Source organism: Panthera tigris, chromosome A2 (assembly GCF_018350195.1).
Source record: "Panthera tigris isolate Pti1 chromosome A2, P.tigris_Pti1_mat1.1, whole genome shotgun sequence".
NCBI lineage: Eukaryota > Metazoa > Chordata > Mammalia > Carnivora > Felidae > Panthera > Panthera tigris.
This window is the reverse complement of record NC_056661.1, coordinates 36,465,221-36,488,047: the sequence shown is the minus strand read 5'-3', so window position 1 is coordinate 36,488,047 and position 22,827 is coordinate 36,465,221. Positions and strand designations below refer to the sequence as shown.

The 22,827-nt window shown below is 43.7% G+C and overlaps 1 protein-coding gene across 1 annotated transcript in view; it reads left to right on the top strand.

Annotated features, from left to right (window-relative positions):
* Positions 1–12,458: 12,458 nt before the first annotated feature.
* FRMD4B (FERM domain containing 4B) overlaps positions 12,459–22,827 on the top strand; it is a 322,570-nt gene continuing 312,201 nt past the window's right edge. Inside the window, exon 1 of the mRNA XM_042979399.1 lies at positions 12,459–12,818. The gene's annotated coding sequence lies outside the window, so the exon portion shown is untranslated. The remainder of the gene's footprint in view (positions 12,819–22,827) is intronic.

Below are 22,827 nucleotides of genomic sequence, written 5' to 3'. Positions count from 1 at the left end.
CCTGGCCTCTACACACCTGGAGAACCTCACACCCCTCCCCTCCAATTGTGATCCCCCCCCAAAATGTCTCCAGACATTGCCATATGTCCTCTGGGGGACACAACCATCCCCAAATGAGAAGCAAGAAGGTACCAAGAGGACCGAGAAGTTCATGGTATTATCCAGAGTGTACAGCCAGTGATGTAGCACACCCTGGATTTTCTGGAAAGACTTCTCTGAGGCTATGATGTCTGAGCTAAAATCTCAATGGTTAACAGGAGTTAACAAGGCAAAGTGGGGAAACAAAGCATTTAATTCATTCGTTCATCCAAGAGATACTTAGTCTTAAAAAAGTAAGACAAAGTTGGAGGAACCACACTACTTGGTGTTAAGATTTACCATAAAGCTGTAGCAATCAAGACAGCGTGATATTGGCTAAGGGATATACACATAGATGCATAGAACCAAATGGAGAGTCCAGAAATACACAAAAATGGCCTGTGGAGTTTTCACAAAGGACTAAGACAACTCAAGTGAGAAATGCTAGCCTTTACAGTAAGTGTTATTAGAACAGTTAGACATTCAAATGTTTTAAAAAATTAACCTTTTGGGACACCTGGGTGGCTCAGTCGGTTAAGCATCCGACTTCAGTTCAGGTCATGATCTCACGGTTTGCGAGTTCAAGCCCCGCGCCAGGCTCTGTGCTGACAGCTCAGAGCCTGGAGCCTGCTTCAGATTCTGTGTCTCCCTCTCCCTCTGCCCCTCCCCTTCTCATGCTCTGTCTGTCTCTCTCTCTCTCAAAAACAAATAAACATTAAAAAAAATTAACCTCTTACCTAAACTTCACACTTTATAAAAAAAATTAACTCAACATGAAATGAAAAACTATAAAACATTTAAAAGAAAACAGAGTCAAATTGGCATGACCTGGTGTTGGAAAAAGAGATCTTAAAGATTACACTAAAAGCATGAGAAAGAGAAGGAGGAGAAGGAGAAGAAGAAGAGGAAGATGAAGAAGAGGAAGAAGAACTCCTTGAACGCCTGCTCTATGTCACTTCTGTTCTAGGTGCTGGCGATACAGCAATCAATGAATCAAAATAACATCCATGCTTTTCGAGCTTCTCTTGTAGTAGGGAAGACAGTTAATAACCAGGCAAAACAAGAGACAGGTGTAGAAGGCTATTTCATCTAGAGTGGGCAGGAAAATACTCTCTGACTAGGTGATCTTTTTTGCTGGTTCCTGAGTAATGAGAATAAGTCAGCCAAACAAAGACCTGGGGGAAATGAATTCTAGGCAGAGATAGTAGCAGGTGCATAGTGACCACAGGGGAGAGTCTGAGAATGTCCGGTACCAAATCTCCTTCCCACCCATTTGAAATCCTGACCGTGGGATTAAGAATCTAAAACCCAGAGGTGTTTAATGGCTGGCTAAGCAGTTGCCTACATGATGACCTATTTCCAGAGTCCATTTAGGTACAAATAGACCAGATCACCATTGGCAGAGTAAAAATCAAAGATACGTTGTTGGCAGAACCTGCGTTACTCTATTTTTCAGGACAATCCATCCAAGATCACATTGTTTGAGTGGTCAAGAGAAGCCATCATTGGCTGTATCCATTCTGTGGTTAAGAGAAAGAGCTCTTAATATGGCATTGGCTATAAATCTAGCCCCCTTTCCTGAAGACAAAATTTACAAGAGAGATAAACAGCCTCCAATTCCTGTTAATAGAGTCTACAAGATTGCTTTATAATGAGGAAGGCAATTGACAAGATCATTTAAAAAGAAGTGATGTGGCAAATGCACCCAGAGGCTATGTTTTCTAATAAAAAGGTTGCTTTCAATGACATACAATATTTAGCAGAGCACTTTCCTGTGTTTATTTTTCCCAAAATAGCAGCAGTTTCCAAAAGCTAGTTCCCTACCCCCATCCTGATAATTCCCCAAGGATTCAGATTCTCCAGGGATACTGTTGAATTTTAGAGCTATAACTATCTAACTATCCCATTTTACAAAGAAAGGAACTGAGGCCCAGAAGAACTGAATGAGTCACCAAGGTCATAAAATAATTTGTAACATTGCCAAGAATATCCTTTTCTAAGTATTCCAGTCCATGTTTCTTGCCCTGCATGAACTAACGCCTTTATTTTGCATAGATTGCTCATTAAACGAAGTGTGTTATGAACTGAAATCCACACTTCCCTTTGTCATTGCTCATCACATTAAACCAGGGGTAGAGTTTGTCCTTCATGGGACATTTGGCAATGCCTGGAGACGCTCTGGTTATCACAACCTGTGACGAAGAGTCTACTAGCTTCTAGTGGGTAGAGGCCAAGGATGCTGCTAAACATCCTATAATGCATAGGAAAGCTTCCATAGCACAGAATTTTCTAACCAGATTGACCACAGCGTCACATTTGAGAAGTGTCGTCCTAGGCTTTGCATACTGCCTTTCTTCAGTAAACTTTCAGGTCAGTGAGAACGGGCCTTTCCTCATTTACTCTTGTCTCTGCTTCTGGCAATCTGTCTGTGCTGCTGGCAGTAAATGCATTCTCAACACTTAAATGTTAAATTAAATTAAATTTAAGACGCAGTGAAAGGCAGCAATTCCTTCAAAAACTGCTGAGAGGCAGAGGAATTGCAGAAACCAACGATTACTTCCCATAGTTAGGAAACATTTAAAAATGACAGTTCTTCATCTTTTGGAGAGCACACATCTCTTTGAGAATCTCACAAGAGCCATGGATGCTTTCCTCATAAAACTACCATGCTTAACAAAATTTCCTTACAACAGGACCAATGGACTCCCTGACATACTAGAGGGGTCAGAAGTTCTGGGTCTCGAAAATAGTATAGCATATTTTTTTACTTCTCCTCACCCTTCGGATAGGATAGTAAACCACTGGTTCAGTACTGACTGTCATTTTTTTTTTTATGTTTATTTATTTTTGAGAGAGAGAGAGGGAGACACAGAATCCAAAGCAGGCTCCAGGCTCTGAGCTGTCATCACAGAGCCCGACACATGCTCAAACTCAGCGAACCATGAGATCATGACCTGAGCCGGAGTTAGACGCTTAACCAACTGAGCCACCCAGGTGCCTCCCCAGGGTGACATTTTTTTTAAGGAAAATTGGTTCCTACTTTAAATATTTTAAAATAAAATGATTCAAATATTAGAAATGGCCTAGACAACCATTCACTAAAAAGGACAAGTGAAATGTAGAATATCATCCTGGATCCATACACCTCAACCTGGATAGACTTGTAAAAAAGACTGGCTATTTAATAAAACACACAGGCTATGATAACTTATGTGTGGTCAGATATCACACATGTAAACTTTAAGACACAAATAAAACAACACTATGTAATATTCATAGATGCCTATATCTCTATGGAAATTTGGAAGGATTCATGCAAATTTCATGATAATAGTTACTCTTGTGGAGCTGGAGGTAAGAAAAAGTCTCCGGTTGGGGTGCCTGGCTAGCTCAGTCAGTGGAGCGTGAGACTCTGTATCTCAGGGTCGTGAGTTTGAAAGCCCCATGTTGGGTGTAGAGTTTACTTAAAAAAAAAAAAAACAAAAAACGAAAAAACAGGGACTAGGAAGCACAAGGAACTTCACTCTTCTGTAAAGTTCTATTTCTTCTGATTGAAAACAAAGGACAATGGACAAACGTGCTAAAACTTCGAATCCTGACGGGTAGCTTTAGGGATTTTTGTTATATTTTGAGATAGTCTGTATTTTGAAAACATTTCTGAAAAAGGAAAAAAAAATCTCAGATTTACAATGGAGGTTTCCAGTTTCTGAGACTCTTAGAAAAATTATCTCTACTCCTTCTCCAAAGTGTACTAAGGTCCTTATAAGTTTACGGTGTATTTTGTTTGCTTTGGCAAAACAAGCAAACTGCGCCGACATGCTTTGTATGCATGGCTTAGTTTTTACAGTTGCCGATTCACAACTGTATTTTGCTTTTCCTGCCCAACTAGTTCTTATGCACGGTAGAGAAGTCAACAAGGTTCCTCTTAAATATTTTACTGTTTCTCTTTCCTTGGCCAAATTTAGTAAAGAGATGCAGGGAGAGAAAATGTAGAGGAGTGGAGATGCAGAAAGTTTTCTTAGTACATGAATGTAGTAGAATTATACTGGTCTTCTATAAATGTTAGAACCAATTTAGATTATATGATCATGTGACTGAAAAGCCATTTATTGGAGTACAGATTGTGTGCTCCAAAGACAGTATCATCTTCATTTTTTTAAACAACACACAGCATTTGAAATCATGTAATTAGGAACATCATTTAAATGTTAGCAAGAAAATAGAAGCAGATGTTTGTATTAGAAAAGTCCTAGGCCATAAGCCAAGCAGCCAAGATTCCACTTCCTGTTCCACTATTAAATGACCGCGTGTTCTTGGGCAAATCACCTTGACTGTCTGAGCCTCACTTTCCTGATCTGTGAAGTAAAAAGGCTGAAATGGATCAGGGGTCTCCAAGTGGGGGCCCTTGAGTCATATCAGGTCTACAGATACGTTTTGTTTGGCCAAGTGCTCAAATGGTTCCAAATTAGTCGTCAACATTTAATAATCAAGAGGTTTTGCTAAAAATCCAGGACTCTGTCTTCTCTTAGAAAGAAAATCTGGCAACACTATTCCCAAAACATTATTACTGAGCAGTGAGGGCTACCACGGGACAGGGCGTATACTTTCCAAAGTGCCACAGTCTTGCAGAGAACAACCATTCTCCACTGTTAACACTTGAACAGTTGCGCTCATTTATCTTCTTGCCTGGCCCCTCTAGGCGTTTCAGTTTGTAACTCCTGGACCAGAAGTCCTCTGAATTCCTTCAGTTTTTATCATTTCTTGCTGCTAAGCAGAAAAGGGGTTGCCATGAGTCAACTAGGCACCCAAATCGAAACAGACATATGGAAAAATGAAACTGGATGAGCTTCTATTCATTACTGGGGTGGAGAGGAAAACTATGTTTAGCTAATGGAAATTTTGTTTCCTTGTTTTATTAATTTTTTAAAGAAATCATGAAACCATGAATTTTTAATGAAATAATCCTAGAAGCATGGAAAGGACGTAGAATTATTAAAGAGTGGCCAGTCTATGGGGGAAAAATTGTTACATCTAGAATAACACTTAGAAATATCCTTTTAGAAATACTGTATTAACATCAAATTGTACAGGCTGGATTTTGAATCTTTCCTGAAAATACACTCAGGTACACCCACACATGAATCCAGATGTTAATGTTAATATTTCCAAGTCAGAAAACACCATGCCAGTTTGCAACCTCTCCAGTGAAAAAGAGTCCTTCCCAAAGTCACTACCAAAATAGCCGCTCTTACAAGACTGGGATCTTTGTGATTAGGAAACATGGCTACAAACTAACTATAAAACATGGGTTTTATCTCCCATGGAGTGTCCTTGCCCTTTGGAAGGAAAGACGATACTCTCTGAACACTTAGATTTAAGATTCCACTGGACTCACACTATCCACTGAGGGGTTGGACTACAACACTGGCCTCTTTCCAAGGTGTTTTAGTTCGTGACATGCCAAAAGAACATTATTAAAAAGCATTTTCACGTATAAAAAAGCTTAGCGATACACCCTCAAAAGACAATTACGTATGTATCATCAGGAGGTTCCCATTCAATTACATTACTTCCGAAATCTGCAAGCAAGCACAGTTCGCCTAGTGACACAGATTCATGTTCACAGCTAATCATCAGCAACCACTTCATTTGAGGCTGAACCCTATGAAACTGCCGATATTTGACCTTTAACCCCAGAAGGCAATTTCCTATGATTTAACTTAGTATCAACCTGTGTTGTATTTAAATGTAAGTACTTAAGTTTGTAGTTTGTTTGTTCGTTTGTTTCTAATTTCAGGACATCAAAACTAGCACACTTATAATAAGGCACTGATTTTTAAAAATTTTTTTTAATGTTTCTTTATTTTTGAAAGAGAAAGACAGAGCATGAGCAGAGGAAGGACACAGAGAGAGGGAGTCAGAATCTGAAGCAGGCTCCAAGCTCTGTCAGCACAGAGCCTGAGATGGGCTTCCAACCGACAAGAGGCGAGATCATGACCTGAGCTGAAGTTGGTTGCCTAACCAACTGAGCCACCCAGGCACCCCAATAAAACATTGATTTATTGTTATTTACATCATGTGACATAGGCAAAGATTGGAGATAATATTCTAGTACTTTTGCGCTACATTTGAGAGTAAAAAAAACAGTAGTCTTGGTTGAGTGGTGAAAGAAAAGGGTTTTAATTTTTATCTCGATATATGTGCAAAGGCCATGGGGTTAAATGAAAAGGTGAGGCTTCAGGTATAATAAACATTCTCCATGGAAGCGTGAAGTAGCAGGTCACCCTGTTGTTCTTTATGTGTTAAGTGCTTTCGGGGTAGAGGTGTGTGTCTGGGACTCACATAGAAATGGATAATGCTTTGGTACCCTTTAAAAAGGGGCAGACTAGGGGCACCTGGGTGGCTCAGTCGGTTAAGCGTCCGACTTCAGCTCAGGTCATGATCTCATAGTCTGTGAGTTCGAGCCCTGCGTCGGGCTCTGTGCTGACAGCTCAGAGCCTGGAGCCTGCTTCGGATTCTGTGATTCCCCCTCTCTCTGGCCCTCCCCCGTTCATGCTCTGCCTCTCTCTGTCTCAAAAATAAGCATTAAAAAAAAAAAATTTTTTTTTTTAAAATAAATAAATAAATAAAAAGGGGCAGACTGGGGCACCAGTGTGGCTAAGTGGGTTAAGCGTCTGACTTCAGCTCAGGTCATGATCTCACCATTCATGAGTTCAAGCCCCACATGGGGCTCTGTGCTGACAGCTTGGAGTCTGGAGCCTGCTTCAGGTTCTGTCTCCCTCTCTCTCTCTCTGCCCCTCCCTGCTCACGCTCTCTCTCTCTCTCTCGTCAATAAATAAACTTAAAAAAAAAGGGACAGAGTAACTTGGAGTGTATCAACAGTTGCCTGTGATTCTCATTAACAGTTCTTGATTATCTAAAGTGTGTTTTAGAGAGAACACACAATTAACTTTGAACAACCAAGTACCTGCAACTATGGTTGTTGATTTGTCTAATATTACTGTGATTTAATTTTAAAGTCCCTCTTAAGAACCCTGGAAATCAGTGCAATCTACCTAAGCCATTTTATTAATAACAAAAGTACCAAAAAAGCCTGGGCCTCCTGTATGGTGGATGAGACTTCCATTCTCAGAGTCAGAAAGTCCTGGGATCAAATGTTAGCTCCTGACTTATTTGCCATATAACCTCAAGCAATTCATTTCCCCTCTCTGGGCCTCAGTTTCCTCACATGAGGAACAACAGGGCTTTACTTCATCGAGTGACCAACTAAGTGAGACCTCAAACAGAAAGTGCTTAACAAACATGAGTATGTGTTCTTCTTATTACAAAATTAATGAACGTTTGCTCACTCACAAGCTTTTAGCTACAAAACATGCAAGCAGTATTCGTGTTCTTATCCCCGACCCGAGTTTTCAGTGGGAAATTATTAGGAAGCACAAACTCCTTTTTTTTTTTAGTCTTTTTTAAACATTTGTTTTGAGAGAGAGAAGTGGGAGAGGGGAAGAGAGAGAGAGGGAGACAGACTCCCAAGCAGGCTCTGTGCTGACAGTGCAGAACTGGATGCTTAACTGACTGAGCCACCCATGCACCCAAATGCACAAACTCATTGAAGCTGTGAGGACCAGGAGGCTGCAGGGATGGTGTGACTTCTTTTTAGATCTGGTTTTAAAATTGTAAATAAAGCCAAAAAAATCAAAGAAGCCCAACTGTTCACCAATACATCAATAGGGAATTGGGTGTTCTGAAGCGGGCTCTGCTCTGACAGCAGCAAGCCTGAGGTGGGCCTTGAACTCATGAACTCAAGATCATGACCTGAGCCGAAGTCAGACACTCAACCGACTGAGCCACCCAGATGCCCGCCTGCGTGTACATTTTTAAAAGCCTAGGAGTATAAAAAGTTATAAAGGTGCTCATTGAGGGTGGTGAACTTATGGCTAATTTTCAATTTCTATTTTTCGTACTTTTTGTATTGTCAAAAACTTGCCTAATGAATATATATCCATCTTTAGCCTAAGTAAATAAGTACATAGATAAATAAAGAAACCAATAAATAAATCTGTTTTAATTTGGAAATAAAATATTCTTGAAACATGTTCTTATTAATTCAGTAGCTGAATCTCATGGCGCACATACTGAAACATCCTCCTTGGAACTGCACAGAACTGAGATAAAGAGCAAGAAAGTGGAGGTCCAAGCAATTCTTAGCACCATTGTGCATCAAAAATCTGGGGAGGCTGTCATTTGTCACCTGGAAATTCTCCATTTCAGGATAGAATTGTTCTCTCTTTTGCTGCTTATTGCTTTCTTTTTGTTCATACATATTTGTCTCATCTCACCAATTATTATGAGTTTCAGAAAGGCAAAACCCATTTCTTTTATTTCGTTTGTTGCATGATTTCTGCACAGTGCCCAGCCCTGTGTTAAGTATTCACTAGTCATACGGAAAGTACAGGAATTGCTAGTCTCTGAGTGTGGTTCCTCTAGCCAAGCCTATGGTGGAGATGACAAATGTACAGTCCATGGGTGTATTTGACCTGCTGACATGTTTCATTTTGATCATAGGATATTTAAAAATGGTTAGTTGCTTGCCAAGGTGTTTTAAACATGGGGAGATTTCATGCCAAAATCCAGGTTTCCAGCTTTTCTTGGAAAATCAAAACATCGGATCAATCAGATCAATACTCCCACATGGCACAGTGTGCCAAGCATGACAGTGGCTGCCTCCTTTAGAAGGGGAGAATATGTTCTCCATTTTGCCATAGTCCCTCCCTGATTACTTCACATCTGTTCTACTCTACTCCTTAGTGTTACCTACCAGGCCCTTGAGTTGGACACTTTTGAGAAGTTCTCTGCTTGGTTCTTCCAACCTACAAATCTCTTGGGCTTCACTGCTTGGTCCATATTTTGTTCAGCCTTCTGACCATGCTGTCTTATAAATGGAGTGATTTCTTTCAGGAAAGCAGCCTAGCAATGCTGCATTCTTTGTGAAGCCGTTTCCAGATTCTCTCTTCCAGATGTATCCTTTAAGCACTTGTGTATAGGTTAAGCACTTGTCACAGGTACATTGTACATTGTAAGCACCCCAAACACCTTAACCTTATTATTACACCTTTTTGTGTTCCCGTCTTTTCTTTCAGATCATAAACTCCTTGCTAGCATAAAGGGTGTTACTCATCTTTAGACCCAGTTGTAGCAATTGTACAAAATTGGTGTGTAATAAGTGTGCATTGAATTAGATAGGAATGCACTCACAGCACTGAATTCATCATGAGAGTGTAACAATTTAGGGTGGAAAAAAAATCCTGGGTCAGTGAGGTTGGGTGGGCAACAAGGGATGTGGAGGGAAGAGCAAAGCAGTATTTCTCAGGTGGACCCCTGAAGAATTTGTTAAAAATGCAGTTTTCTGATCCATGAGCCTTCTGGAGCTGGGGTCTTGGAATGTGAGGTTTTATCAACCCCAACCCCAGAGATTCTGATATAATTGTCTTAAGTATTAAAAGAAAAGTAAATCCTCCCTTCTAATATGTATCCAGAATTAGTAATTCTATACTACAGTAAGAATAAAGAAAACAAGTTTTGTTTCTTTGTTCTCTTGCATTGTGCTTTTTTATCTTGCTATTTTTGTATTTTATAAACATTTATCACAGATTGAAGTTGGAAACAAAGCTGTCCATTCTCCCTTAATAATAATCACTAATATTTATTAAGCATTTACCATGTGCCTGACACTATTCCAAATGCTTTACAGGTGTTAACTAATTCAATCCTTACAACAACCCTATTAGGATGGCCTTATTATTATCCCTATTTTAGGTTGAGTAATGGAAAAGTTGGGTTTCAAACCCACATATGACCGACCTGGAGCTCCCATTGTCAAGCAGGAGCCTCTTGGCTCCAAGACAATGCAGTAAATATCCCACATCTTCCAGAAAACTCTCTAGCCTACTCTGACTGACCACATCAACCTTAATGACAACATTTACATTCCATTTTCCATATTGTGGTCTGCATCTAGTCCCCCCCCCCCCCAAATATATACCAAGCACTTTTTGGATGGCCAGCCTCGTGCTATTCATTTCCCCTGCACTGTTGCACTTTGCTGTACATTCCCTGGGATGTTCTCTAGTGCCTTTGGTATATGTATTGACTTCCTCTCCAAGGACATTACGTGCACTTATGAGGGCAGAGTAAGCCATTACTCTCTGCACTGCTGCCTTACCTGGGGCCCTTTGCTGCTGTCCACATGGAACAGACAGTATTGTGCAATGGTGAGGGAGTCTTCAGATCTGAGTTCAAAGACAGGTACAACCACCTCTAGTTTCATATTCTTGGGCAGGTCAATGAACCTCTCTGACCCTTAGGTTTCTCCTCTGCAAAATGCAAGTCCATTAATTCAACAGACATTGAACGAGCTACTGTTGTGTGGCACGGGCTGATCAAAGTCGGCGTAGATCCTGAGCTCATGGGGCTTCTAGTCTGTCCATCCCTTTTCTCCCAGGAGAACTAAATGGGGTAATACCAAGTAAAGTGCTTACTTAGGTCAGGTCTTGGGGGCATGTAATAGCTGCTCAACAGATGTCAGTTATTCATTCAATACAGTCTATTTAATTAGAAGCAAGCAGTCCACTCAACACCAGAAGAAAATTTAATTACTTCATACCACACAGATGTAAGATTATACACCACTCCATCTCAAGCCTTTACTATTCAGTTCTTGCTTTGCACTTCATGTCCATAGCAGCTATGTCAGGGCCTGGGAAAACAAGTGAGCCTTCCCTCCCCAACCCTGTCCTGTTTTTGTAGGCTGGTGATCTGTCAGAAGAAGAAGAAGAAGAAGAAGAAGAAGAAGAAGAAGAAGAAGAAGAAAGAGGAGGAGGAGGAGGAAGAGGAGGAGGAGGAGGAGAAGGAAGAGGAGGAAGAGGAGGAGGAGGAGAAGCAGAAGAAACACAAGCAGAAGCAGAAGAAGGAGAAGGAGAAAGAAGAGGATGGGGGCACCTGGGTGGCTCAGTCAGTGAAGCCTCTGACCTCAACTCAGTTTGATCTAGGAGCTGATGGGTTTGGTGGGTTGGAGCCCCCCCCCCTCCCCTCCACATGGGGCTCTGTGTTGACAGTTCAGAGCCTGCTTCGGATTCTGTGTCTCCCTCTCTCTCTGCGCCTCCCCTGCTCATATGTGCAATAAACATTTAAAAATTTTAAAAAAATAAAATAAAAAAGAGGAGGAGGAAAAATGCCAAAACCAGGGTTAGGGAACTGGTCTCTTTCATATACTGACATTGATGTATCAACCAAACTTTCAGCAAAGTGCAGAGGTATGATATAATTGTGTAGTCTCAAGACAATTATTAAAAAAAAAATAGATTTAGTTTAAAAATGAATGAATTCATAGCATATAGAGAAGTGGTCTGGCAATAGGACGCACATGCAAGGGTGTTTGGGAACTATTTTTTCTCAGTCCCGACAGTGCATCTCCCCTCCGGTGCGCTACTCCTCAACTCATTTGGAGATGCTGTGACAATCCCAATAGCAGATCCTTCCTGAATGGTCCTCCCTTCCTCCTCCACCCTTCTCTCGTTTGCCACATCACACTCGGTATCAGATCAAGCTGGAATCTCTGTCTTGTCACTTAGCAGCTATTTTGAGTTAACCTCTGGAGTTTCTGCAGGAGCAGAGCAGAATAAAACTCTCCTGAATCAGGACCGTTCTGGAGGGAAAACGCCAGGCACGGAGTAGGCTTTTATTCCCTTTTTTACTCTACCCCCCCCCCCTTCTCCTTCCTTCTTACTCTCTCTTACTTCCCTCTCTCCCTTTTTCCTTCCTTCTTCCCTCCTCTCCTCCTTCCTCCTTCCTCCTATTCTGTCTTTCAAGAAAAGCCACCAGGTTCGCGGGAATCTCAGATGAAGTCCTTAGCCAGACCCACTCCCGTTCCAGATTAGATCCCCAGCCTCCCGCGGCCGCCCATGCCTCATCCCCTTTATTCTAAGGTCAGCGAGGGCTTGGGATGTTTGAAGCCTGGGAGGCGAACAGAGTCCCTCCCCGCGCTTTTCTGACTCAGAGCCAGAGATGGAGAGGCGCGGGCTCGCGCCCCCTCCCTTTCCCCCACTTTCGGCAGCGCCAGCCGCTCCGCGCCCCTTGGCACCAGCGCCTTTTCTCTGTCGGGGAAGGCGAGCCCAGCCCGCAGCCGCGCGGCGGGGGCCGAGGGCGCCTCCTCCCTTCCTCCCGCTCCCCTCCCCTTCCTCCCCTCCCGATACAATGACTGGGCCGGAACAGCGCATCAGCCGAGTCTCATTGGCAGCGGCCGCCCCAGCCCCCGGAGAGGCGGCGGGAGGGGGCAGTTGGGGAGAGAGGAGCCGGGAGCCGGGGCTGACAGCGAGGCCGGGCGGGCGGGCAGGACGGAAGGACGGGAGGACGCGAGGCAGGCGGCCGGGGCACAGCTGTTAAGTGTGGATCAAAGCGAGGACGCGCGGCGAGCGGCGGCGGGGGCGACGAGCGGCCCCGGGCCGGGGATGCGGCGGGCGCCGGCTGTCCAGCGAGCCCGGGAGTCGGGCCGCGCGGCTCACGTGCTGAGCAGGAGCTTGGGCCGAGAGGAGAAGGAAGAGGAAGGCAGGCGCCCGGGAAGGCGCTGCGCAGGGCGGAGTTGCTTGCACGGCTGGCTCCGAGCCGGTCGCCAGGTCCCGCGCGGTGAGCCACCGAGACAATAAAGTAGCGGTCGGCAGCCCCAGAGCCAGGAGGCAGCAGAGCAGGTAGGGGGGCGACTGCCAGGGGTGCCCAGCTTGCTGCAGGGGGTGGGGGTGTGCGACCGCGAGCGGCGGCCACCTCGGGCGCTGAGCGTGCGCCTCGGGCGCAGCGCGCGTCCGGGGACCCCCAGCGGAGGTGCGGGGCTCCGGCGCTCGCGCGGGCAGGAAACCCCGCCCACGGCTCCTGGGCTCCGGCTGCCTCCGCTGGAGGCTCTGGGGCACTTGGCGCGGCGCTTTGAGCGCTTTGGTGGTGTGGGGACAGGAAGTTTGGCGGTTTCGAGGCGTTGGCGCTGGTGGGGTTTGTAAACGCGCCGCCAGGGACCATGTGCTTTGGTTGTTGCGCGTTCGTGGGAGGTGGGAGAAACGCTGATGAATCCCAGATACTTTCCAAAGGCGGGGAAAGGACTGGCGTTAGGAGAGGATACTTGGGGTTTGGTTTGTCTGCCCCTTTTAACTAGGCGTGTCTGATCCTAGCCGCTTCTCTGTTGGAAAGGCTGTGTGCGTGTGGATCGCCCTCTATCAATTTTCTGGAGTATTTCACCTTTCACCTTCGTGTGTGTGTGTGTGTGTGTGTGTGCGCGCGCGCGTGTCGGGGGAGGGGACAAAGATGATGTTTTTGGGAAATGCCATTCGGTTGGGACTGGAAGGTAAACTCTTCCTTTGCATTTAATGCCCTATGCTCTGAAAGAAACTACTGAGCAGTGGTTGGTGTTGTTGACAAAAGGAGTGAGAGCTGGTCTGAAATCTTCCCCGAGCCTGAGAAAGCAGCCGCAGGAGGAGGTCTCTCGCGCTCTCCTTTGTGTGGACGCTTCCTTCCAGATGTGAGAGGGTTGGGCTGGGCGCTCCTGGGTGGGGTAATAATTATCCCGAACATTCCTGCGATCTGCTAGGACTTGTAAACATACCAGAGCCAACTCCTCTGAACTTTTGCAAACCAACTTGGTCTGCTTGCCGGTGCCCAGACGGCTGCGTCTGGAAGGTGGCCCCTTCAGAAGAAAGACTGCGGAGTGCTGACAGCAGCAGGCTTTCCGGAAAGCTGGTGGATCCACAAAGGTTAGCTAGTGTTCGCCCCAGAAATTTACCAACCAATTTGGAGGATGTGTGCAAGGTTTTAAGGCAATCCCTGACATGCTGCCTCCCGTCCTAAAGAGAATGCATCTGTGGAGCTTCCAAATCAAATATCTGGAGGAGAAGAAAAGCAGCTTCACCTTACTTAACCTCCTCAGGCGGCACTTTCATGTGCCATACACATGCTGTTAAGAATGGTGGTTGGCAGCTTATTGTGTGTCGGGCATCCCAGTGGGCACGTTTTGGGCATTATAAATAGTCCATGGAGTGGTAAGCTGAGCACAGAGGGAGGTTAAGTAGCTTGCTGTAAGTCACACTGGTAATTTGGAGTTTACAAGACATCTGATTCCAGATGCCGGGCTCTTAACCATGACAATGCCTCTAAAGGGGATGTGCTGTAATGGCATTAATGATGAGGAAGAAAATAATAGTAGTAACAATAAGTCCCTCATATATTTTTTATTAGATTACATAACATGATGGTGACTGACCTAAAGTAAATACTCAGTATATATTTTGGTCTCTAAATTAAATGTCACAAACTAGGTGATGGTTATATTGATAAGTCTATGATGCTTTTTTCTTTTTTATGTATCTGAGAATTTTGTAATAACAAGTAAAGCACAACCACACACACGCACACACGCACACACACACGTTTGAACAGTGCTTACATTTCCTAAAAGAGGGCCAGAAGAATTCAGGCAATTCCAAGGACTTATTGCCCAGGAGAGGTTAATCACTTCTTTATGACATCTGCAAATATTAATCAGACACTTCGGTTGCTTAAATTCAGTAATGCAGGTGGAATGTATTTGAAAAATATAATGAGGGAAAATGAAGAAATCTACCTAAAATGCCATTTTAGTGAGGTTTGAGTTTCATTATTGCTGGGAAAATCTCAGAAGTCGCTTCTCCTGGGTTATGCAAGTGATTGCCTTAAACCTCACCCTGCTTGGAGATGAGTAAATTTTCCTCTTAGTGGCAGGACAGTTCTTGACTTCTCAAACAGGCAGACAGTTGTGCTTGAGCCTAATAATGTAGAATAATTTCGGGGGAGTTAAAGCTACAGCCACTCCAGAGTGTAAAAGCAGCTAAAGTTTTCTCAGTATTGTTTACTGTCGTCACTGGCCTGTTTCTAGCCAGCATGAGAATCCTTGTTCTACATTTGATTTCACAGATTTAATCAAGATTCTGCATTGCTTTGAGCAGACAAAAAGGAAGTTTTGGCTAACTGAAAATACAAATAAGGTACATGGAAAACAGTTAAAAAAATACCCTGTCTTATACAGAGCCTGCAGTGATTGTCTAAAATTTCAGGAACTCTTCATAGTTATCTTACACACCAGTACACACATCAGTGAAGGGTTGATGCTTGCACTGCAAGTGACCTGTCTCTCTCTCTCTCTCTCCATCTCTTTCCCTTCCTCCCTCTCTCTTCCTATCTCCCTGCCTCCCTCTACATCTGCCCCAGAGATCTGATCTTATCATGAACACATTATTTTTACATACTCAGTAACTGCTGAGGCTCACTGGAATTGCTATCTTCAGCCTATAGATAAATAAATCATATAACTCAGCTCACCAGTTAAGACCAGTTAAGACTGTCTCTCTCTCTCTTTTTTTCTCAATGTATCTCTCATCTCTCTCTTTTTAGATATGATTTTTATTTTGTTTTAGAAGATGCTTTTTTTAAAAAGTAATTTATTTATTTCTGGGTCATTAAGATTTCTCTTTCCTCTTCTGGTAAACATGGGTCCTAGGTAGTCAGAAACGGTAAGGTAGCAGTTTTCTATTGCTAGATGCTTGATTTAGGGGCCAAATCCTATTTTCCTCAATGATCAGATTGACCAAAATTATCATGATGTTTCTTATCTCATTTTTTTCTGGTACGATCCTTTTTTAAGCTAATCGCACAAAGCAGTGTTTTCTAAAATGAAGTTCATGAGGGCCACCTGGGTGGCTCAGGCGGTTGAGCTCTTGGTTTCAGTTCAGGTCATGATCTCACGGTTCATGAGTTCAAACCCCGCATCGGGCTTTGTGTGGGTAGCACAGAGCCTGCTTTGGATTCTCTGTCTCCCTCTCTCTCCACCCCTTCCCCCGCTAGCTCTGTCTCTCTCCAAAATAAATAAACATTAAAATGAAGGTCATGAAATCGATTTAGTGGGCTGCAACCAGTATTTTTTTTTTAAAGTATAACAGGACAGAAAATATCAGCATCATCATATGTTAGTAAGTGTTCTGTAGTTTCATGAAACTTTGAGTCAGTTCTGTATCTGGGGCTGCATGCACATTCTGGGTTGCAGTATAAAATGTAATTCTTACCATGAGTTGCTGTCTAAAAAGTGGAAAGCTACTGCCACAGGGTGTATTTTCATAATAAGTGACAAACACCCAATTCAACTGGAATTAGGAGATACATATCTATACAGATATATGTAAATATTTTTCATATATACAGGTTCAGATTACTGAAAGATACATACTTAGAACTGGCCCCAAGTGCATCTTGCTCAGGGCTAAACAATGACTTCAGAATCTGATTTCTTTCTTTGGGTCTTCAGCTCTGTCTTCCTCTTTTTTCCTCTGGGTATAGGGTCCCTGTTGGGTGACTAGCTGACTATAGCAGTTGCTAGTTTACACGATTTTCGGTTTAAGTCCAACAGAAAAGGATAGACCTCCTTTGCCCAGGTGTTGAACAAAAAGCCTCAAAACTAGTTCTGACTGGCCTGATTGGCATGGTTTGGAGGGAAGCCCTGTGCCAAATGACTTCTGCAGAAGTTGAGGTCTTTGCCTTGTGGTGGAATCTCACCCAGACCACATGGACTGTGGATGGCAGAGGGCTGGACCTCCAGATAAATACAGTTGCTGGATAAAGGGGAAAAGGATGCTGAGGAAATCAAATACACATTTGTTGAAACGTACAAGTGTCTGACTCAGTGAAAGGTGATTTCTGTTCTCTGTGATGCCAGAAAGAATGGAGGCTGAACTGAATTATACTGAGGCAAATAGGTTATCAATATGACTTCTCATGTATGCAAGGAAAGCCTTAGCTGTCACTTTTAACCTAGTCAATACCAGGACTTAGGAGATCACAATGCAGAACAGGTCAAATTGACAGTGGTTGCTCTGTTTCACAATGGCACTGAGGGAAAAAAAAGGCAGATGTATTGATTAAAAATCCACTACAGACCCTAAACCTCTTACAAGGGGTGGTCTTGACCCTTCTTGCGTTTATGTACGAATCTTGGAAGGCGGCGTTTATTTTAATCACTTGGCTGCACTAATGTAGTGAAAGTAGTTGTTTAAGTGGTGTCTTTCAGCAAATTGTCTGAAGAATACACCTCCTTGAGGGCCAAGGCCAGTGAGTTTTCGGCTCCACAGCTCGTCAGCCTTGAGATATTTATCTGGGTCTATGTTACTCTGCCCTTGGGGATGTGCTGCTTTTAATTATCCTCTGCCACTTCGTGTACAATTATCCAGTGGGTAAGGGGGCCCTAATTGTGTGCGGCTGTGGAGATAATGTGCACTCACAGCAGAGGTTCCCTCGAAGTAGGGGAAGGATCATGCTGGCTTGCCCGGGTCAGTCCTGGTTAATGCCTCCGCCTCCAGTTTGGATGATAAATTATATGGTCACCTCACATAGACTATTTTAGGGGACCATGATTAGAGGTCTTTTTAATAGATAAAGAATTCCTTTCACCAGGCAAGATTAAATGTAACATTTAAGGATGGATGCTTGTGTGGTTAAAGTAAAAAGGAAAGCAAGAATGTGGTTACCAGAAAGGTCATGATAGTGTAGTGATTCTTAACCCAGAATGATTTTGCCCCCAAAGGGACCCTTGTCAATGTCTAGAGAAATTGCTGCCATTTATTGTTGCCATTTGGGGAAGGTGCTATAGGCATCTAGCATGTGGAAGCCAGGGAGGCTGCTAAACATCCCACAATGTACAGGACAACCCCCAGAACCCAGAATGTATATAGTGTTGAGGATGAGAAAGCCTGGTATACTAGTTATATTTGAGGAGGAGGGAGAGAAAGTATCTAGGAGCTTCTGAGGCAACAGAGTGATGGATACATGTCTGTTTACGTGGAGATTATAGTGAGTTGTGTAGTTCCATTTTGTTCATTTTTTAATGTATGTTACACTTAAGAATAAAAAAAAAACTTAAAAAAATAAAGAGATGCTCACCATAACTGCAGGATAGGATGGACATCCCGATGCCTATTAGGGTCCTGTTCAGATGTGAAGGCTCAATAAATAATAGTAGAGTAGAGCTAATGGTAATAAGACCAGCTCACATTCCCTAAGCATTCACCTGTGCTGGGAATTGCTTTGCCAGGATCCCATCATATTTGTTGAATTGACCAAGTCTACGTGTTGACCAGTATTTTACAGAAAGACAGAATGAGTTTGGGTTAGGGACACTGGCTCTCGAGTCCCCAGTGACCTGCCCTCAAATCCAGTTGCACCACCTATGGAGTATAGGACTTGGAGCAAGTGGCTTACCCTTTTTTGTGCCTCACTTCTCTCATCTATAAAATGGGGAGAGTAGGAGTTCCTACCTCATTGGGTTATTGTGAGGATAAAATGACAGTGTAAAGTGCTTCATACAGTGCCTGCTACATATTAAATACCCCATAAATATTAGCTATTATTACTTTGGAGGCCAAGAAAAAACATTAATAGCTATATTTTTTTTATTGGACACTATGTGCTAGATTTCAGTCTAAGCATTTTTCAGCCATCCTTTTCTTTATGCTTGCAAAAATCCTCTGATATAGGTGTTATGTACGTTTATCACTCCCATTTTATAGATGAGGAAAATGGAGACTTGGTGAAATTAGCAAATCATGGAGACTTAATTTCAACCCGAAGTCGTTCTGACTGCAGAGCCTCTGCTCTCAGGTATTACGTCCTTTTGTGAGATCTGAAAGGGAAACTTGAGATCAGCTAACCCACAAAAATGAGTCCCAAAGAGAGATGTGATTTGGCAAGTTATTAAGGGATGGTGCAGGGCCAGAACCCAGGTTTTTTGCCTCCCACCATCTTCCAAAACCGTCTGTGTTTTGCAGACAAATGCATCTACCTCACAAGGCAACTATGGTGGGTGGGAGCAGACCCAGACCGGGGACACAGGGTCTGGAATTGTGGAGATGTCTTCTAATTCAGCTACAAAATAGCCCAGGGCTGTGTTTGCCGAAGTGGGCTAGGTGTACCCCTGGTGGTGTTTGAGTTAATTTTAGATGATAGATGGAGAATTATTTTACTTTGATGGTTGCTTGTTTATTTTATTTTTTTAAAATTTTTTTTTTCAACGTGTTTTATTTATTTTTGGGACAGAGAGAGACAGAGCATGAATGGGGGAGGGGCAGAGAGAGAGGGAGACACAGAATCAGAAACAGGCTCCAGGCTCTGAGCCATCAGCCCAGAGCCTGACGCGGGGCTCGAACTCACGGACCGCGAGATCGTGACCTGGCTGAAGTCGGACGCTTAACCGACTGCGCCACCCAGGCGCCCCTATTTTAATGTGCACCAACATATTTTTTTTTCCACTTAGACCTTCAACACTTATTGAAGAATGTATTTCTTTCTGCCTTGCTGAATAAACTATTGACAGACTGCATATTACCGCTTAGGATAAGGCTTAGGATATGACATTTACATAATGTCAATGTAAAATAATTTTAAAATATTTGTTAGTAACAGAGTGTGGGTGGTGCTGAAAAATGGCTACACCCCCAAAGGGAATCTGCCAATGATGGAAGTCTGGGAAATACCAGACTAGAGAATGTGTCTCCAGCATGGTGCTCTTGAATCCCTTGGGGATCAGATTCTGATTCAATAGATATTGGGTGGGAGCCTGAGAGTCTGACGAGCTCTCAGGTGATGCTTTTGATGCTCATCTGTGGACCATACTGTGCCTAGCAAGGGATCAGAGAACCTAGAAGGTTCGTGGACATGTGCTGGGTGTTGTGGAAGGGTCAGAGATGGGTAAGGCAATCCCCTGCCTCCCAGGAGCTTAATCTAGTTGGGGAGAGAGGATGTGAGTGGACCAGGGAGGTCTGCAGAGAAAGCTTGGCGGGAAGGGAGAGGTTCAAGTACAGGTGCAGGTCTGCCCAGAGCCGCTGCAGTAGGATGGCAGGAGGGGAGGAGGGGGATGTTTCCCTTCCGCCTGAAAGATGTGTGGCAGCAAGTGGAGAGTTCCAAGACAGGCTTGCCAAGCAGGAGGAAGGGTGCGAATAATAAGGAAGACTCTAGAAAATGCCTCTGTATGCAAAGTGGAGATTTCCACAATAATGGGATCAACACAGAATTAGTCTGGAATGTTCAGTTAGAATAACCTGCCTGGGGACGTCTGAGTGGCTGTCGGTTAAGTGGCTGACTTCTCTTCAGGTCATGATCTTGTGGTTGGTAAGTTCAAGCCCCACGTTGGGCTCTGTGCAGACAGCTCAGAACCTGGAGCCTGCTTCAGATTCTGTCTCCCTCTCTCTCTCTCTCTCTCTCTCTCTCTCTCTCTCTCTCTCTGCACCTCCCCTGCTCATGATCTCTCTCTCATTCTGTCTCTCCAAAATAAATAAACATTAAAAACAAAAAAGAGAGAATAACCAGTTTCTTCAAAGAATAGGCCCCTGCCTAGAAATAATAGTCCCCCTTTTCTTGAGTCTCCAGAAGTGCCAGGCATTTGCCATGTGCTTTTTGTACAGTGTGTGGCACCCGTCTCCACAGTGACCCACAGTACCCCGCACTTTTTTTTTTTTAATTTTTTTTTCAACGTTTTTAATTTATTTTTTGGGACAGAGAGAGACAGAGCATGAACGGGGGAGGGGCAGAGAGAGAGGGAGACACAGAATCGGAAACAGGCTCCAGGCTCCGAGCCATCAGCCCAGAGCCTGACGCGGGGCTCGAACTCACGGACCGCGAGATCGTGACCTGAGCTGAAGTCGGACGCTTAACCGACTGCGCCACCCAGGTGCCCCACAGTACCCCGCACTTTACAGAGGAAGAAACCAAGGCTTGGAGGGGCTGTGTGACTTGTTCAAAATGCACCCAGCCGGTAAGTGACAGACCCGGAATTTGAACTTGGAACAGCGTCTGGGCTGTTTGACACAATCCTGCAAGAGACTCTGCTCTTTGTGATCCCTGACAGTTTCAGCCTGAGAGGTCTAGCTTTCTCTCCTGAGAGCATACCTCCCAGGAGCTTCGTATGGCCCATCGTGCTTCAAATGAGAGTATTGCCCCCTCAAACAGATCCTCAGCAAACATCCAACATTGTCAGGTGGTGTATCCTTCATTGTTATTTATACAAGTTTATTTTTCTTGCTGCCTTGCTAGATAAGTTATTAACAGACCAGAGTTTTTGGCATTGTGACCATAAATTAGAAATAAGTTCAAAAATGCATCCCTCCACCCAAATAAACACTGGCTGTTTTGTTACAACGAGGAGGCACTTTCCTTTGGAAATCACCAACTAGCCTAGGTAGGACAGTTATTGGAAATAATTATGCCTCCGCCACAGCATGGGGCCAGTCACAGCCCCGCCTGATTCAAAAGGTCTTTCTGGAATACCAGCATCCATCTTCCAGCTGGTGCTTATAACAGCCAACAGTGTCGGTAGGGGACCCGACAATGGATGCAGCCTGAGGATTGTTTCCAGGCTTCCCTTGTTGCACCTGACCGACCCCATCCCATCAATACGGTCATTGTAAAAGAGCAGGAGGACCATATGCAACCCGAAAGGGAGGTGCAAAGCTCACAGAGCCACCCTGGTCCTGGTTCATCCAGGTTTAATACATGGTACAGTTATGCCAGATGAAGGAGGAGGAGCTGGGGGGAAAAAGGGGTTGAGAAACAGGAAGGCCAGTTCTAATCTCATCTCAGCAGCCAACTGACCTGATCTGTGTTAATTAGCTCTCTGAGTTTGTCAAGTGGCTGGTGACACTTGAGGTTGCTTCCATCCTAACCCTTTACGCTACGAGCCATCAAACGTGTGCCCCGTGTGCCTTATCTGTCCCTATTGTATTATTCTCATTTTTTAATTGTTTTTAAGTCCCAGATAAATGTGTTTAAAATAAGTGCATTTACAAAGGGCTTCCTTATCAGCAGTGTGTTGGTGGAACAATTCAGTAAAATTATTTGCTGTGCAGTAAAAATAATATTTGGCATAACTTGTCATCAAGTAACCTTTCAGTATTGAGGCAAAGATCAAAACATTAGGGTAGCGTAGCTTTTTGGAGAAGCTGGGAAAGATAAGGGTATTTGAGGCGATCACAAATGAACTAATTGCATCCATTTAAATGGACAAGTTGAAATGCAAGATCCTGATCAAGTAATGAATACCATGTGCCCCTACACTGGGAACAACGTAGAGCCTCAGCCCAGTGGGGCCATAAGACGTAAATTGAGGACATAGCATGGTAATTTGCTCCAACTGTGCTAAATTAATTCAATGCATTTTGAAGTGAAAAAAAAAAAGTGTCTTATATACCTTCGTGTTCTCAATCCAGCTGAATTGTCACTGTCTACAAAAAGGGGAGTGTCCCGTTTTCTCAAGGCCAAAGTTTGATTCAAACAAATGAAGAGTAAGAAATCATTTTTTTGCAGCGATTCAGCTGCTTTGAGCTGTTTGGATCACGAGTGGTTCTTGTACTTTGTAGCAGGAAGGCTTAATTACACCTGGAAAAAGCATACCAGAAAACTATCGCTCGTCTTTTTTTAGACCTCAGTGAAAAGATTTGAAAATGATCAAGATAAAGGCTATTTAAAAGTTGATAGATTGTCGACAAGTGTTCATACTATTCGGCAAATACTTTCACTATAATGATAAGGGGGGGTGTGCAACTGTGTCCTCTTTCAGAATATACAAGGCAGACTTTCTTCTTCTCATTTCTTATACAGTTTCATTTATCTGGGGTTGTCAAGGAATAAATAATCTGTTTCACTAAA